This window comes from Aphelocoma coerulescens, chromosome 9, assembly GCF_041296385.1.
Source record: "Aphelocoma coerulescens isolate FSJ_1873_10779 chromosome 9, UR_Acoe_1.0, whole genome shotgun sequence".
NCBI classification, from domain to species: Eukaryota; Metazoa; Chordata; class Aves; order Passeriformes; family Corvidae; genus Aphelocoma; species Aphelocoma coerulescens.
The window spans coordinates 13123430-13139958 of NC_091023.1; positions in this window are offsets into that span (position 1 = coordinate 13123430).

Genomic DNA, 16529 nt, shown 5'->3' on the forward strand with positions numbered 1-16529 from the left:
ACTCCAGAACTGAGCTGCACCAGCTGTGCAGTGCCCAGGGGCTCTGTCTTGCCCTGCCCTCACAGACACTTGGGTTAGAAATGCTGCTTTTGTGTACAAATACCAACTTCAAGGCTTGAACAGGCAGATGGTTCTTAGCAGGGTCTTCAACTCTCCTGATGCTTTTGCAAGCTGCTTCAGTACTGTATTACTGTTACAGTATCTGCAACACTTAGATATCTGACCTCCTAAGCTGAAACTTACCCTCAAACCAAAATAATTTTAAAGAATCACATAGGTAGTGTGTAATGAAATGTCCAAGCATGCCTGTTACGCTACAGAGGTTAACTCCTGAAGCAATTCCTACAGATGTCCCAAGAAACAGGCTCACATTCTTGTTATTGTCACTATTTGTTCCTTTGAGTTTTGACTTTAATTAGCCTTTTTCCCTTTCCTCTGCAACAAGACAATATCTTCATAGGAAGTGAATCAGTTTTGTTAAATAGGCATGGAGGAGGGCAGAGAGTTTTAGTGGTGAGGCGTGGAATGTGGGAGCCCAAGGAGTTTTTTTGTCCTAAAACTACAGCACTAGTGAGGAGAACAAGAATGGGAGCAACTGCAAGCAGTCCTCACTTCCAAAAGTAACTGTGAAAAGTGATTTTCTAACCTCATACTCAGTTACCAAATTTATTTTTTTTCAGACCCTGTGCATTTTCAACAGCACAGCAATAATATTTTAAATTCAGCTGGCAAGTATTTGGGCAAAATTCTACAAGACCTCTGCAGAAGGCAACAGCGTCCTGCATTGTTTCTAATCTTGATTCTTTCAGTAGCCCTTCCTAGATATTTAGAGAGTTCTTTTATGGTCTCAGTAACTCCCTGTCTGTATCTGCCCATCTGTACCTCCTTTTCCCTTGTCTGTAGGGAATTATCATGGGGTTAGAAACCCATCTTCCCCAAACCACCACCAATTTTATATTTCAAAGTGCATGTAGCTGATGCCACGTGGAATGGAAACAAAGATAGTTTATTGCGGTACCAGCCCACCACTGCAGTCAAAGGGAGGGAGGCCCTGTTGCAGAAAGTCTTCTAAACCACAGAAAGTTCTTATAAGACCTTTTTCACATCTTCTAACTACCCTTCATCTCACTGTCCTTGAAAAAACCAGTCTGTGTAGTTGCTGGGCTTTTCCTCTCCTTGAACTCATCTCACCTTGCATCTAGGCCTCAAAAGCCATTCTTTTATTCTGAAGCCCCACTAGAATATCTTTTCCACAAATGCTAAAATGGAGAAGTGTTGGCCACATGAACTTCCTTCCCTAACCTTGTAACACTGAAATTATTCATTATACAGTAATTAAAACAGAAGAAAAATAACAAGATTGGTCTGTGGAAAGCCACAGACAGAGGAGATTTTCAAAAATTCCCCAGCAGCAATATTCCAAGAATAAAATAAAATTATCATGCAAGGATCCCAAGTCCCTTAACTCAATAAAGATCATAGTTTTCTAACAGATGATAAAGTTTTGTCTGGGCAAAATCAGATATTCCCTATGTATTTTCAATAGCAGCAGTCATTAGTTATTTGTTATAATGAAAAAATTGACTCCTCTCCTAGTCTAGCTTTTCCTCTCAAATGTCTTTCTTGTATAAATTTTGTCCTCCCTTTGTGTTACAGCTGTGATTTCACTTCCTGGGTCAAGTGGATATGAACTATAAAATTAAATAAAAGGTTTGTTTTTCTTTTCTTATATCATTGATCTAATTTATTAATCAAAGTAGTTACATGAGCTAATTTTTGAGAATAAATTAATAAAAGACCTTTGAGATAGTAAGTCATACCAATTTTTCTAGTTAAATTATTTACCTTGTGTAATTTCTAAAAAGAAAATACTAGTTTTGAAGTGTAAATTCAACACATGTCAGCATTTTACATGAGTCAGGGGTAGCTGAAAATAGATGTTTGCTATTATAGAATAGAATTAGTATATAATAATACTAATAGGAATTGACATTCCAAATTAATAAAAACTTTAAAATACTTTGTCAGTCAAAGGAAAAAAACCTTCTTCAGATATATTTAGTTTAGATGCCTGATGTTGTTTAAATTTGACCACAAGCCAATGAAACACTAGCATTAAACTAGAATTAATTTTTCTTCTTTTTCATGAAAACATCAATATGAATGTGAAAGTCCATCTGGCAATAATATGGCATTTAAGTGTGCATCACATTGTCTGACTTAGCATGTGTGTGCAAGCCTGTAATAAGGCCTCTTAAGTACTTCAACCCTAATAAGAACTCTTCCATAGACAATTTATTTCCACAGAATCAGGGTAAATGGCACTGAAATTCTAGTCTCGCTCTCTGAAAATAGTTTCTCTTCGGCTGCCTCCCTTTAATTTATCCTCAGCTTCAATCAGAACGTTTCTTTTAGCTGCTGCCACAGTGTTGTTTTATGGGTGTGATCCAGCCATGGCCAAGAGGTGCTGAGTGCTCCTCAGGGATGCTGAGCCCCTGCTGATTTCCATGGATGCTCAGCACCTTTCACTGTGGTGCACTGGGGGAACCTTTTGGGCTACAGTCATGGTTTCTTTCCCAAACCACCCAATCAGAAATTATTTCATTTCATTCACTCATTTATAATTATAGCTATAAACAGCCCACATGAGCAAAAGATTAATATGGCTAGCAAGTATTTCCAGGGTATAATCGGCTGTCATCCCATAATTACTCAAAAAGATTGAATGAGTGGCTTTGAAATTACAAGGAGAGTTGCATTCTTTTACTGAGATGGCAGCAGCAAAATATGAATACCCATGAAAAGCCGTGCTAAGCTTTTGTCTGTGGTCCATCATTTAGGATTTAGGACACAGTTGCTCCAGCCTCAAGGGCCTATCCTGTGCTACAGAGGTCAGTGAGCACCGTAAGAGTATTAATCTTGCTCACCTGGCCTTAAACCAGATGTGTTAGACCTCTGTTCCTGCTTCTGGTGGACACAAACGTCTGATCCTCATTTTTCATTTCCAGTGCATTCATTTTTACATGATTTATATAGGCAAAGAAACTGAGAATTAAATCCTGAAGGGTAATCCCCGCTGATCACAGCTGATCTTGTAAAGATTTCACTCCCATCACCCAATAAACTATAAAATGCTTCCCAGAGCCTCAAATGAGAGGTGTTGAAATGCACAATTAATCAACATGACTAAAGTGCTGCTTTTGTTATAGTTTGGGGATGCAGAAAAGAATATAATAGAAAAGGAAGCAAAAGTCAAGAAAACTGGCAAAAAGAAAAAATATAATTTTAAACATTTGCTGTGTGGGATTAATAGAAACTAGTAGAAAAATGCCTTTAAGAAATTTTCTGGAGCTGGGAATCAGTTGGAGTTTTGCATCTGTCAAAAACCCATCATTTTAAAAGTGTTCCTCTGAAGTAAGCCTGTGGTATCAAGCAGGCTGAAGGGTGTCACATGTGTGAGACTAATAGGGGAGGAGAGCTCACTATGTATTTCACAATAGTTCCCCTAAAGCCAACTATTTTTGTGATTTGAGAAGACCAGAGGAGCATTCTAGAGTAGCAACTTGGGAAAACTGCTGGAGAAGAGAAGCATGTCCCACAAGTATTCCCGTACGGGAAGACATCAGATTTCATACCCTCTGTTACTGAAATGGTTTTGGTCAAAATTTCTTTTCCTTCCCCTGCTCTGGGAGTTTTATGTCTGTTCTGTCTATCCACAATGATCTCATTCTCTCCAGCTGACTTGTTTAAGGTAAATAGAAACTGCTGTCCTAATTTTGACAGGTAGGTTTTTATAGTAATTTAGTTTGATTTATAACAAAATTGCCATTAAATTAATCTTATTCCTACTTCCTGTATGATCTAAATGAGGAATCCCAGATGGCCCCAAAACAACTTCTGGCAGCATTTCTGGAGCACTGGATTCAAGAGAGAAAAGAAAGGAGATGGTCTGGCCACAATTTTGCTGCTGCAAAGTCCCCTTGCACAGAGCCTTTCAGGTCCCACTTTTCAGCCAGCAGTGTGCAGAAGAGCAGCACCAGGAAAGGTGAGGGAAAGCTAAGAACCACAGAGTTTTCTTAATTTAGAGGTTAGTCAAACTTTTATATGGCTTTTCAATACCCAACTATTTTGCCTCTTGACAAAAAAACCTTTTACAGGGAAAAAAGGTGGCAGCCAATAAAAACAAGGAGAGTAAAAATAGCATATTTAAGTAAGCAGTTAAATACAGTTACCAGGAAAGCTGAGGTTGTGAGCAGTGTCCCTGGCACAACCAAGGAAGCAAGAAAATCTCATGACTCAATCAGTAGGGGAGTGTGCTTTCAAACACAGAAACATTTAGAGCTTTACACCTTTGAGGGTTTTTTCTTATCCTCCTCTCCCATCTTACATTGTGTGTGCACATAGTTTTACTTGATAAAAGGGGATGTGAAGGGATGTTATGTTCAGATCACTTCTAGAAAAATTTCTCTGCAGAGCAGGCATCACAACTGTTAACCCACACTTGTGTACTCAATCACTTCACTCAGTGGCTGGTAGGGCAAGGGTGAGAGCAAAAACAGGGTCAGACCTTTAAGACTGAAATGGCCACAAGTAACTGGAGGAAAGAAAAAGTTTTAGGTTGCAGGCTGTGTACTGTGAAAGGGAAATACATCTAGTCTGAATGGCTCATCTCAACTGTATTTTTTAGTCCAGTGAGCAAAAGCACACATCCTTTTTGTAAGGCTGGGAGCTTGACTGTTCTCAGCTTACACAGAAAGGGGCACGGGGGAAGCAAACTTTGAATAGCAAAAAGCATAGTTTTTATGAATGTTTTCCACTCTGTGTTCAAGACAACTCACCTGTCTACTGTTCATGGAAAGACTGGGATAAATTGAGAACTTCCAACAGAACCTCAAGAGAAGTCTTTCCAAAAGATTTTGAAATTTAATTATTTTTTAGCACATCTCTCAACAGAAGCCAGGAGGATGGCTACAAATTCAGAGACTGCAATTTGTGCTTATTTATTTTGGATGCTCAAGAAGATGAAGTCTCTAACTAAAATAATTCTGATGACTTGTCAAGGTTGGCAAAACCTGACATTGGCAGTACATTTGGTCCTGTAGTCCGGGCTTTAGGAGGGTAGCATCAGAGGTGATTTGGCTGCTTCACATCCAGATAATCCAAAGCCTTTAGTGTTCCAGGCAACATGCAGATTGATTCTGTATTAGGGATGTGATGGAAAGAGATTTCTTCCTATTTAAAGAAAACTAAACAAACTTACTTTGTATATTGGAAGAAGGCAGCAACATCCCCAGGACAGAGAGAAAATTGTGATGGATAAATAGCAGGAGTCACAGGTAGCCCTGCAGTGCCCCACCACTCTGAATGGCTGTTCATTAAATTCCAGGCAGAATTAAGAAAGTGGCCAAAATGGCACATAAACTAAACATCACATGCTGATGAGCCTGGGTCCCTGTCTTCTCCTACTTTTCCCTCTTCCTCAGTCTTTCTTCACTCCATCAAGAGGATATGTGTAGGATATAATGCTGTAGCCAAAATCTCTTTTGTAGGGTTTAGAAGATTGAAAATTACAGTACTCAACCTAACATTATCCTCAGGTAAACTGTGCAGGCAGCCTCTGTTCCAGGGTACCTAAAGGAGGAGGGACTCTTGGTAGGCACAGAGCACACATCCCCAGGAGGCTCCTACTAAATGGCCAGGAAAAAGCTAAACTGTTGTCCTAGCAAAGAAAAGGGGCAGACAAAAGTTCCCTTTCCTTGTATTCCTGTACCAATGTAAGGCTATACTTGCCTTTGAGACACTTACACATTAACAATGTTCTTTGACATAGCTAGAATGAAATAAGGAAAAACCTATAGCTCCTATATCTAGCTCTGGCAGGCTGCTATCTAGCAAATTATCACCTCTGCAAAACCCTTACATAAAGGAAAGTCTTGTTACTGTGGCTGTCCCATTGTGCTTACATTTTGCCTGCTACAATTTAGAATGTAGCTGAAAATATGGCTGCAGAACTCACTGTGGCTCAGCTATAATACTCGCCACATGTAGTGGGAATATTGATTATTACCTGCATTCAGGTTCCTAGAGTGGGATTTGTACATGTGATTCAGGGGAAAAAAAGGTCAGTAATACTACTCTTGTTACTCTGCTTGGAAAAGCTATGTAAACATTTGTGTTAAGCTACTAAATTCTTCCTAACCAGAGATATTTGATATAAATTACAAACAAAAAAATTACCTTTACATCAGTTATTGTCATATTATTTCCCTTTAATGTATCCTCATTTTCAAGATGCTTCTTGACAGAAGTTTTTCCAAGAAAAAAGTATTTAGTAAACGTCTTTCCTCAGCAGGAACTAGATTATTATTAATTAGATTTTATTATTGATATCACTTTGGTAAATATGGTATTGTTTGATTTCAGAGAAGAGTCAGACACATTGTGCACATTATTGTGGTGACAGCCTGCTAAAGCCTACTGAGCACCACCTGGGCTAGCAGGGGGCTAGCAATCTGAATGATGATGCTGAGACTGTTATTAAATATTTACTGAGCCATCAGGACTCCTCAAATCACTATATAAGGCTATTGTGAGGTATTATTATTGCCACAGGCTATTCATATTACCCAGTTTAAAGGATCACCCCCCAAGAGGTAATAGTGACAACCTCCCCAGCTTTCCAGTCTAAAGAATAGAAATCACTTGCTTCCAAAACAAAATAGAATCTTTAAATTGGATCCTGCTCAAAGTAGCTACCAAAGCCAGAGAGAACACTATGACACAATTTCCAAAGACAATATAAAGGCAGAAAACAAATCCTCTTTAAATCACAGATATTCAAGAAAATTCATACACTGCTAAAGTCAGGCTTCTGCAAAATCTCAGTGGCAGCCTCTTTCTGTTCTTGATATCTCATGTGTCTTTTTCCAAATCAGTATCAGAGAGAATGAAGATTCTTGTTGTTTTAGTAAGAGCAGGCCATTTAATCCTGCTTTTCATATCCTCCTTCTGCTGTTCACAAGCAGCCCAGATTGCTGTTTATCAATATACATTTGGTCTGCTGAGTTATTACAAACAATTCTCTAGTCCTCAAACATAATTCTAGCTTTTTATTCCCCCTGTGCTCTAGGACTGTAATTGAGACAGCTGATGATGTTGCTGAATATAAACTTCCATAAACAGACGCTGTGAATTGGAACTCAACTGCACATAGGCCATCCACACACTTTTTCCACTCTGACTCTTTCTCCCTGCATCTGGTTGGGGAAGATGTTTTGGCTGTGTCTCCACTGTAGCTTATTCCACGTCACACCAATGACCAAGTGGAGTGAGGAAAAAGCTTCTGGTTAAATGTCCATGGTTTTCAGTAAGCACACCAAGAGTCTCAGCTGAGATGCACTCCTTTTCTCTTCTGAAAGGCATCAGCACTCTCCAGTTGACCTTCAAAACCTTGGAGCTCTGTTTGTGGAGCCTGTCCTCCACCTCTCCAAAGACAGGGAACCTACTGCAGCAATCAAAACTTTACTGGTTGTGTTTGCTTTTCATATGGTGCAGACAGGGGATATCAGGCAGGAATTTGCTTTACAATCAGTGTTTATATCATTTACTCTTGTTCTTTTCATCCCAGAGAAAGCCTAACCTTTTTCCCATGGAATTTCTGTTAAGTGAGTCACAGAAGTCAACTGCTGCCCAGGCACTCACAGGAAAGAAGGATTTACATTTTATGTGTGTTTTTAGGAACACTCTCCTGTCACACCATTCATCTCCATGACTAAATTAGGTCATTCTTTTGCTTTTTCCCCTCTTTGTATTGTAGAGGAAAACAGACGTGATTTATAAGTCTGTCATTATGGAGGAGGCTTTGTTCTGAATTTGTCCATTCACTTCTAACTCCATGCAAACTTCAGCCTGTGATTCCCATCATTTTGGGGCTCCATAACCAGAGAGCATGACTGGGCAAAGACTTTGATACTTTGGTGATTAAATATTTATAAAACACCTCATTTAGATGGTGGGTGGATGACAGCAAGGAAGCAACACTTCTCTGTGACTTGGTTGCACCATAGCCCACTGGAAAATATTTGGCAGTAAGCAAAGATTCAGAAAGCAGGTACGAGCAAATACGCTTTGCTTCTCCGTGTGTGCTGTGCCTGAGGTGCCTGTTCATGACAGGTTCCTGAGGGACAGTAGATGTCACTGTCCACGGGACCTACAGCCCCTCTGCACAACAGCCAGGTCCCCCTCTGCTGCCCCGGTCGTGCCCTATAGCAGTGCTACAGGGGACCCTGTGCCTTTCCAGTGGTGATAGAGGATGAGAGTACTACTCTTAAGGAGATGATTCCTGTGAACACTTTCCAGACTTCTACAGATTTTAAATTTATAGGATAAATTCTTCATCTTGCACCAAAAAGTCATTTGGGAGTTACATATGTAAAGTTTTCAACCAAAGTAATCTTTTGCACCTGTAATCTGCTCTGTTATTAGCATGGAAGTGATAGGAGTTGGAAGAAACTCAATTATTGCTCCATAGTCACAGAAATCTCCAACAAACATGGCACTGTCTAACTAAATCTAATATAATCATTAATTCAAGTATCATTGTTTAGAAAATTACATCATCTATAAAAACTTCAAACACAAAATCACTAGATTGACAGGAGCACCTTCATTGTTCTACCTGGCTGCTTTTTTTTCTTTCTTTTGGGAGAAAAAATTACAGTTCTTATATTTTAATATGAGAAGGGACACTTGATCAGGTGTTCTGACCAGAATGCCACTTGTTGCTGATTTCTCTCACATACACTCATATTACAGCCAAAAAAGAACATGTGTTAGATTAAAACATTTTGGTCCTCAGCAGAATAAACTGTCGATGCCATGCTGACAGCCTGTTAACAGCCATCAGCTATTAGTAGAATTGCTGTGGGAGTTTGTAGGAAGGCATTTGCAAATGCTTTATCAATACAGATTTACCTCAGCAGCAAAAGGACAGACAGCATCACTTGTTGCAGCCTGGGTGGAAATGCCTTATTCTTCCTCCTAGCCTAAGAAAAAGCACCTGAATCATTATGAATTGCAGGGAGACAGCTCAGGAGCTATCTGGGGTGGAAGGCAGCAGTCTCAGGGAAGGAATGAAGCTTCAGGAATTGCAACAGTTTTCCAATTTTTACCTGTAATCAGGCAGCACACCTCCAAGGAAAGCTTTCATCATGCTCTTTTTCCAGTCACTCCAGACTGCAGCTTGATTATGCTGAGATTTCAAGCTCCGATATTTTTAGCATCCTTCTCTTGTTTTTTCCCTTTGTCAGCAGGTATATTTGCATTTTTAAAGAGTCAAATTCTAATAATAAATGTAGATTAGTGAAAAATCCCCCAGTCTGTACCTAGATAGAAATACTGCTATGGCTGGATCTGAGCTGGGATGCAGAGATTTGTCAGTGGTGTTAGGGGCCCTCTGGACCAGGTAGCTCATCACCTTTGACTTTCCCCAGCTTGGCTCAAAGGATTTTGAAGTCAAACATGTTTTGCAGATGTTTCTGAAAAGATAAAAACTTCACTTGTGCATGCTTCTGCCTGCAAATTTGGCTAGAGTTTATCTGATAGTGAGAGCTTTTGCTAAATTCACCACATAATTACTGAAGTGCAAATCCCCAGGAAACACAATTTGCTGTAAAGATTTCATATTTGCAGCTTAAGAGGCGCTGATTAGTTGGTGTTTTACTCTGGCATCACATCGTAGTAGCTTCCTTAGAGCACGCATAACCACTGATATTTTTTTAATTTGTTTTTCTTTCCTTTTCACTAATATGCAATTTTGCACAAATATTTCCTTCAGCTAGGCATATTGCTAAAAAGTTGAACACCATAAATGGAGCACAAACGATGTACAAAAATTTAGTTGATTTATTCAATAGATTTTGCCTTCCTCTGTCTTGCTCTCTTCTCTACCACTACCACATTAACTAATTCTCTGGTCCTTTTTTTCCCCTTCTTTTTTATTTTTTTTCCTGTGTTCTGCAACACATAGGTAAGTCCTTGTTCATTTCAATGGCTGGCTTTCATTCTTGGTGCATTTCAATATTAGCTTACCACCTCTAATAGCCCTCCCAAAGTTTGTTCAGTGGAAAGGACAGGGCACAGTGAGCCCTTGTCTGTGTTGAACAACTTTGCTTGTATTTCTTTTCTGTCCCAATCTGGCACCAAGCAGAATGCAGGCATAAACAGTGTCGGCAAGCTCAGCCTCAATCTGCTGAAAGACCTGTATTTTCCACGAGCCACAAATTCTGCTCTCAGGAAAAGGAGACAATAAAGCAGTGTGCCTCAGTCCCCTTGTACAGCCATATGCAATGGGATAAAAAAAAAAAAAAAGTTTTATACCAGTTAAAAAGCAAGACTGGCTGCAGGAAGACAGGATTTAGGTGCTAATGTGTAGGTCTTTAGCAAACATACACACCCTTGCAGTATTAGGATTCATTCTGTTCAAGTTCCCCAGGGCAAGTATTGCTCCATGTAGTGGATGCCAATGCATGGCTGGAGAGAGCCACAGTAAGACCAGGAGACTGAACTTGAGCTGAAATATTGTCTGAACTTGGGAGAGATCACAAAGAACTGAAGGAACAATTTACAGCATGTAAAGACTGCTGAAGGAAGCTCCTCAATGATGTACATGACAGCTCCATTGCATAGCAGGGTATAACTAAACAGAAAGCAGACCAGCACAAAGAAATGTTTGTGCAAGGTCAGATACCTTGGGAGGTTGTGCTGTTCAAATTCTGCCAGAAAAACTCCCCACATTCAGGAGGAACTGTACACTTACACAAGAGGGTCTACACTTCAGAGCAGGGATGTGCAGCTAGGACCTCAATTAGAAAACACTGTTGTACTGGTGGTCATACATAATACCAGCAAAATGCTGCTGTAAACCAAAAAGTCAATGCAGCCCTAAGTCCTCAGTATCTTCAGGGTCAAAACATATGACTGGGTCATTTAAATTAGCAAGTTACCTTTTGTTTATACTTCTCTTCTTATGAATAGCTTTAATTATAGCCTTCAGCACAAACCTCAACTGGGAGTTTCCACGCAGCTTTTGCTGCCCACAGCTCACTCCTGGGGCTCCTGCCAGCTCACTGAATCACCATGGTGCCAGCACTGACTCCCACCTCCGCAGGCAGTGCCATGTCAGCACTGCAGTGTTTGAACACTTACGTTTGAAATACACCTTCATCCGTGCTCCTTGAGGCTGTGATGTGGAGCTGCGTGGGAATTTTCCTGTAGCTGAACATCTCCACGTCACTCCCTCTGCAGCACATGAATCAAGGAACTGGAGGCTCCTAACCAGTGGTACCTGCGCTGCACTAGCCCGCTCCCCCATTTTTTTTGGCATGCATTTGTCCTCAGGGACTGAGGGTGGTTGTGCATCAGGGGCGGGGACAGCAGGAGCTGCGAGGTCCTGGTGCATGCAGCTCTGTGCTTGCAGCTCAGCCTCCCACCAGTGTCTGTTTGCTCCTTGGAAAAGGCAGCAACACAGGAGAGATACCGACTGCCTCAGATGCTACCAGCTGCCTTGCTTCAATAACTACGTCAGCTAAAGGTTAAACCAGCTGAGGCACAGGCAGCAACTTTAAATTCAAAAACAACAACAACAAAAAAAACCCCACAACAACAAACAAACAACAAACAAACGCCCCCCCCCCCCAAAAAAAAAAAAAAAAAACACCAACCAAAAAAACCCCAAAACAAAAACACCAAAAACCCCCAACCAAGCCTGGGGGGAAGCCTGGAGCAGGTTCCCAGGCCGGCCTGGCACAGCTCTCCTGCCCCTCACCCTGTCCTCCACTGCCCTGCAATGCTAGCAGTCCATGTCACAGCCACTCACACTGAAGCCATCTCACGTCTAGGGGGCTAAATGCACCTTAGACATAGATCAGTGACATTAAAACAGCAATTAAATAAGCCTGTTTGCTTTGATGTACCTTGTGATATATTAATAACTTTCTGCATTATGTAGTAAATTCTGTCAGAAATCATAGTCCAATTCCAAATTATACCATTTACCAAGCCTAATGGAACTTTAAGGACATTACACAGTATTTTGTCTAAGTATTTTAAATCAATCATGGTTTAACATGCACATACACATTTTTTAATTTTCCTAGTGGTGTGTAATTGCATTTGAAGCTTAGGCTTTTGCCACTTTGGTGGGAAAGACACATCTAGCTTTCCACACTCATGTAGGGAATACATACTTTGGAGATAGTGTAATCTAAAAATCCTCCACTGAAAAAAATCAGAATGACATCTAAGGAAACTGCCTGTGGATCTTAGAGCCAGGTTTAAGCAGTGAAAAGATAATTTCTGTGCTAATACTGCCACCCATCGAGAAATAGGAGGCACAGTCATTGTATGTCCCTGTTTTCATCTCTTTGGTATGCTGTAATGTTTTCATGTATATTTTCTCCTGACTGTTGTCTTTAATAATATAATGTTACCAGGTAAAAACTGTAAATAAACTAAATGAAAGTGGTAGGTCAAATATAGCTATAAACCAGAACAAAATCAGTAATGTATGGAATTCTCCCTGTGAATGGTGACAGGGAGCTACTAAACCCCCAGCACATAAACATAGCATGTATAAATACATATCATGAAAGCACATGTAGAGCCCTGATCCAACCCAACAGAATTCTCCACCAGCTGGGCTCTTCCCTCCACCCCAGGAGAGCTGCACTTTTCCTTTGTTAGAAAGAGAATCTCCGTCTGACCTCTTGCTATTTTCTCTGGGGTTCGTATACCTATTTTATCACCTACCTCACTAATGTTAAGATCAAACCACATGATTGCTTTTTGCTTGACATGGCTTCTTCATCTTGTGGTGGTGGTTTTCCCCTCCATACAACCCATAGCTGTTTCCATGCCCTGGTTGTGAGAGGTTCCCTTATCTTCAAGTTTCTCTGGTTTCACAACTTCTTCCCTGAATGATGCTTTTACCTTTACCATTTCCTCTCACAAATTATCGACATCCATATCATACAATGGCCATTAGCAGTGAAACACTTGAACCACGAAATTTTATAATAGATTCCCTTGAACAAATTTTTGATTTTCTCTATTATCCCTTGCATTTCTCAAGAGTTACCCCTGCACCTACAGTAAATGGAGTTAAATTTAGTTCAGGAAAAACAGCTGTTTTCTCCTTTCCTGACCCACCTTTTGTTGTGCAGTCCTGCTCCCACTGCCAGCTTTTGGTCAAAGTTATTCTTTGTTAGTGAAACTAACATGAGGTACATGAGGGATGTAAGAGCTGTCCTTGGGTCAACAAAAAGACCCAAGGAAACCTTTTTATGAACTTTGTAAATATGAACTAAATGTATTTAAAAGGCCAGTGGTTATACAATGTACTTTAAAGCAATGCTCCTTCTCTTTTCCAAATAGCAAGGTCAGTCTCTCCTCAATTAGCAAAAAGCCAATCTTGCTTATGACAAAAGGAGTAAACTACTTTTTTTGTTTTTTTGGTTTTTTTTACACTTATAACTTCGTTTTCTGGAAAGTGGAATTAATTATGCTTTTCTATTAAGAAAGATCATATAAATTATGGGTTTGTGTGCTATATAGACCCTAGGGTTTTATTAAGTGATTGCATCTCCTGTACAGCTAGAGATGAAAAACTTACCAGCATGGCACAGATGGAAAGGTCATTAACAGAACTCGAGAAATCCATCTGAAAATCTCACTCTGTAAAGGTTTTATGTAACAGCTCAATCTCACTGAGATGCTATTGAATAACAGGCATGCTGGAAATCTTCTAATGCTTTACAAAGCCTGGATTTATGGAGAGGGGGTTACATCATTGCATTGCTTATTGTCTGAAGGATGAAGAGTGGAGAGTTCTAGACTCTGGTGATTCATTAAATATGGATGCTGTTATGGATTCTTTCAAAATGAAAAAAAGCTCAAAGAACGATTTTTCCCTGCATTTAACACAGTTTCAGAAATGAGCAAGACTCCCAAAGTTCTTGAAAACTCTAAGGACTAACCATTTTTCAATTAAATAGCATTAGAAAAAAACATGAGATTACAAAGGCAATAAGACATTGTTTGGTTAACTAAAGAGTTACTCCTTGACAGCTTCAGTTAGGATTTCCCATGCAATATTTTTACCTTCATGAGAGAGTGTGAACTGTTTCACAAGACAAAAGTTTATGAGCTGTGTAACCAGTATCAGAGTTATCCAGTTACCCAACTGATGGAAAGTTCCTCCAGTCCAATGCTCTCTCTGTTGTTTATGATCTGAGGTTGTAGAACTTCTTTCCAGTTCTTACCACAGTTCTGGCAAATCTAAGATGCTTAGCTGCCACTTCTTACTCCTTAGCTGCATTCACGTATTCTCTTGGGTTATCTAAATTTTCACCTTATTTACTAATTTTGCTAAATATGTGGTAAAGGAATAAACTGCAGCAACTTGACCACTAAACTTGAACAGCACAAAATCAAAAAATCTAAATGGGCAATAGCACAACTTACACAACTTCACTGCTGGGTTTCAGTGTATGTGAGAAACCTGTATGTAAGCACAGATATCTTTGCTTTGATTAAGCTTCACACAATTGTTACTGCTTGCAACTGAAATTCTCCTTAAGATAGAAGAGTTGCAACATTGTTTTCCTACACATCTTGATGAGAAGTTGATCATTCTTAACCATTTACATTCTCCCATTCTTCCCTTACTGCTCTACAGAGATGTACATTAATTTTTCAATGTAATTTTGTATGCAAAGTTATTGGAAGAATGGTGCTTCCAGGACTTAGGGTCAATGCCTAAGAACAAAATTTGAACAAAAAAATTTTAATTACTTGGAGGAATGAAAACAAAGTCACCTGGTGTCAGAAACTGAAATATTGTATTTTATGACAAACATTTTCTTAAAAGACTTTTAAAACTGTATTACAAAAACTGCAGAGAAGACTACCACACCCTGAATGGGGCCCTGAGGCCTGACACTGCTTGCTAATGAAGATAAGTAACAACTCAGGGCTGGGGACATTCACTGAGCACTTAACACCTCCAAGATGAGGACCATAGCCCCAGGGCTATCAGCTGCCAGGCTCTCACAGACCCTCGAACCAAGGGGTGGAGGGAGGAGAGGCTCTGGGTATCTTGGAAAAGCCTCTGGTCAGAGGTGCAGTGACTGCCCATCCTCCACTGTGCAGAGCCCAGCTGAGGGGCCCTCACCGGGGGGGGGGAAGCTTATCCACAGCAGAAGGGGGTGACATGGCCCATCACAGGGGCCCCCTCCAAGGGGTGCCCAGACCCTGCACCAGACACCAGAGATGGTGCAACAGACCCTCCGTGTTGCAAGGGACAGTGTCAAGCTGGCCCCTGCAAGACAGGCCCGTGAGTGTTCCCACCTGGCCCAAAGTGTGCATTAATCCACGAGATTCTGCACTCTTTGGCGTGTGGTGTGGCGGCGTGTGGCAGCAATGCGGTGGCGTGTGGCGGCGTGTGGTGTGGCAGCATGCGGTGGCGTGTGGCGGCGTGTGGCGGCATGCGGTGGCGTGTGGCGGCGTGTGGCGGCGTGTGGCAGCATGCGGTGGCGTGTGGCGGCATGCGGTGGCGTGTGGCAGCATGCGGTGGCGTGTGGCAGCATGCGGTGGCGTGTGGCGGCGTGTGGCGGCATGCGGTGGCGTGTGGCAGCATGCGGTGGCGTGTGGCAGCATGCGGTGGCGTGTGGCGGCATGCGGTGGCGTGTGGCAGCATGCGGTGGCGTGTGGCGGCATGCGGTGGCGTGTGGCGGCATGCGGTGGCGTGTGGCGGCGTGTGGCAGCTTGGCCATGGCGGCAACGGGGGACCCTCACCATGAGCAGACCAGATGGAGGGGAGCGACAAGACGTCATTGGGACCCTGGGATGGGATTTGCTTCCACCTAACCCCTGTCACCTCTCCCCGTTCCCCCACCTCCCCCACGCACACTTCTTTTTTCCATTTCTTTCTCTCTTTCTTTTCTCTTCCCTTCTCTTTGCCTCTCTACTATTAAATAAAATACATCCATTTTTTGGCAACAACATCCAACCTCGTTTGGTTTAAATCTCGTTTCTGGGGATATTTTGAACCGTCTAAGTTCTTTCCGGTTTATGCTCAGAGACTTAGCTTGCTTTGCTTTGCTGGGTTTAAACCAGATCGTAACACCTGGTTATGTCCTTTTAGCCCAACCTCCTAATACTTCACTTAAATTTGGGTACGCTCCCCAGTTTATCATCAGCGGATGAATTTATGATACAAGATCCCTTTCACCAAAGGCAAAGGTATCCTTGTTTTGTCTACTTGCAAAATATTATTCCATCCATTCCTCAAACAGCCACAGACCTCACTCTAATGCAAACTGTAAATTTAAATTCTATGCAGCACCTGCCATGGAGGTAAATAGGTATTTTCAAATACCTCCCAAACAATGTTTATGGAGTATTTGAGTAACTGTGAAGTGCAGTTATCTAATGTACTTGAGCCTGGGACTTCAGAGCTAGAGGCAGAACTG